The sequence below is a fragment of the Symphalangus syndactylus genome, chromosome 11, assembly GCF_028878055.3.
Source record: "Symphalangus syndactylus isolate Jambi chromosome 11, NHGRI_mSymSyn1-v2.1_pri, whole genome shotgun sequence".
Classification (NCBI taxonomy): domain Eukaryota; kingdom Metazoa; phylum Chordata; class Mammalia; order Primates; family Hylobatidae; genus Symphalangus; species Symphalangus syndactylus.
This window is the reverse complement of record NC_072433.2, coordinates 45,127,420-45,130,408: the sequence shown is the minus strand read 5'-3', so window position 1 is coordinate 45,130,408 and position 2,989 is coordinate 45,127,420.

Below are 2,989 nucleotides of genomic sequence, written 5' to 3'. Positions count from 1 at the left end.
ATGGACCAGATACAAGGAGTAGAGAAGGGGAAATACACATCCCCTTTGGCTACAATAGTGAGATTTTGGCTGCTGCCTCCCTGTGGTTTGGGTTCCACTCAATTGGAGAAATATTTTCATGCTAGGTAGCCTAACAAAAGACAACAGTATAACTGCAAAGTGTGCAAAGTACAGATGCACAGGTTGTTCACTGCAGAACCGTTTTGTTCAGTGAATCACTTACTCTTAGTTCACAGCATAGAGAGCATCAGGGAAAGAATGGAAAGATATTTTTCATTTTCGCAATTACACAGTGTGTTTCTTAGTGAAAAAATACAAAAATTCATTCAAAAAAATCTTCAACCAATATGTCCCACACAGCACTTTAAGAGATAAGGAGTAGGAAGTTTTAGCTTTAACTTACAGATCTGGAGACAGAGGCCTGGAAAAAGGACAAGTGAAGCCATGGCCCCTCTCCTCAAGCTTTGCCCTGTAGAGCACAGTGTCCTTATAATTCAGAGGTCGGTAAACTCAACCCTTCCCTTCCCTCCCCTCCCCTTCTTTTCTTTTCTTTTTGAGGCAGAGTCTTCCTCTGTTATCCAGGCTAAGGTGCAGTGGCACAATCGTAGATCATTGTTGCCTCAGCCTTCTGGCTCAGGAGATCCTCTCATCTCAGTCTCCTGAGTAGCTGGGACTACAGGTTTGCACCACCATGCCCAGCTAATCTTTAAATTTTTTTGTAGAGATAGAGCCTTGCTATGTTGCCCAGGCTGGTCTTGAATTCCTGGGCTCAAGTGATCTTCCTGTCTTGGCTTCCCAAAGTGCTGGGGTTACAAGTGTAAGTCACCACACCTGGCCTAGCAAACTTTTTCTATAAAAAGACAGATGGCAAATATTTTAAACGGTCACAACTACGCAATTCTGCCACCGTGGCGCCATTCACATTGTAGTCTAAATGCATAGTGTCCACCGGGGTTCTGCAGGGCACAGCAGTTGCAACTGTGTAGTAATCAAACTCATTCACCTTCTCTTTCTGGCATTCTGTGAATGCTGACTCAGTAGTCCCCAGTCCCTTTTCTCTTCAGAGAACATCACATCAAATTCAGAATTATACCAACATTATCAATACATTGAGCAGGAACAAAGATTTAATTGTTGGCTCCTTAATGTGACTTAGGTTGAAATATGCCAATTGTCATTCAAATGTTTTCACAAATACAAAATGGCAAGTTGATCATTTGCGTGTTTTCAGAGAGTTTGCTTCACTTACGTGATCTGTCTCTTTTTTCAACCTTTACAAAATTTAGTTTCTTCTGTTCAGAGGAATTTGCTCTGGAAACACCACGGGATGTCATGAAAGAAGTTAATATTTAAACTTGCAGCAGACATGTTTATATTGAATGCTCAATTTTGAATGCCAAAGGAAGGAGAGAGATTTTTAGTGATTTTCATCAACAAAAATGCCTTCAACAGTTGTTAAGGGTTTAAAATGAGAGTTTTAAAGGAGACAGTTTTTCCTCCAACTGTCCTACAAAAATCCTGTACTTCACTCTCCTTGGTTGAGCTGTTTATGTTCATTTTCCTGAGTTTAATAACAGAAAATTATTTTCCACTATTTTTTCTAGAAGCCTATGTTTTGACATAAAACCAAGAAGCATTTCCACTTCTTACATTTTAGTTTCCTCACTTCTCAAAGCAAAAGTAGTTCAATTAAATATCATCGGAGGGCTCCTTCGAGGCAGAGACCTTTGGAAATTGCTCTAACCCTTTAACATTTAGAAAAGCATATTTATAGAAGCAGAATGTCTTTGCAGTATGTGCTTGCTGTTCAGAGAGGGAAAAACTCCCTGCACTTTACTTTGAAGAATGAAGTAATTCCATTTCAAAGCTGGCCATTAGGAGTAATGGAGAGGCTGCCCAGATGGAGCCTCAAGTGTCATGGGTCCATCAGACTGGATTCATGTTTAGGTTTTAAATTAACTTCAAGCAGAGGGACCACTTCTGTTTTCACTGGGTTAGGGGAACAAACATCAGGGTAGAGATTTTGGGGGTAGGGGTAGATTTTTGAAATCACAAGAGGAAATTTCCTCCATGCTAATTGGGGGAGTGTGTACCCCATCCATCCTCTCATTCTCCTACTTATCCATCCTCCCTCTGTTCATCCAGCTCTTCAATTGTCCCAGAATTTATCCAGTAAAGTTTATTGAGCACTTACTGTGTATCAGCTCATATATGGGAATGGTGCAGAGAAACATGGAATGCCAGAAAAACAGATTCAGGGACAGCCAGGGATAAAAGGGAGGGAGGGGAAGTAAGTATGGCAGGGTGGAGCTAGGGAGGTGGGGACAGCAAGAGGAAGTGGGTCTGATGTATTTTTACATCAGCATTTTAAGCTTTTTCAGGTTCACCCTCCAATTACTTGATGTGGTTTCTCTGCTGTGTAGAATTTCCATGACCAACCGCATAGACACCAGGGCCTGCTTGGGGGTGGAGGTTGGGAGGAGGGTGAGGATTTAAAAAGCACCTATTTGAGCCAGGCGTGGTGGCTCACGCCTGTAATCCCAACACTTTGGGAGGTTGAGGCAGGCGGATCACTTGAGGTCAGGAGTTTGAGGCCAGCCTGGCCAACATGGTGAAACCCCGTCTCTAATAAAAATACAAAAATTAGCCTGGCATGGTGGTGCATGCCTGTAATCTCAGCTACTGGGGAGGCTGAGGCAGGAGAATCGCTTGAGCCCGGGAGGTGGAGGTTGCAGTGACCAAGATCGCCCCACTACACTCCAGCCTGGGTGACAGAGTGAAACTCCGTCTCAAAACAAACAAACAAAAAAACCCCACAAAAAACAAAAAACAACCCAAAAAACCCCCCAAAAACAACAACAATAAAACCACCTATTTGTTACTAAGCTCATTACCTGGGTGATGAAATAATCTGTACACTAAATCCCTATGACATGCAATTTACTCATGTAACAAATCTTCACCTGTACCCCTTGAACCTGAAATAAAT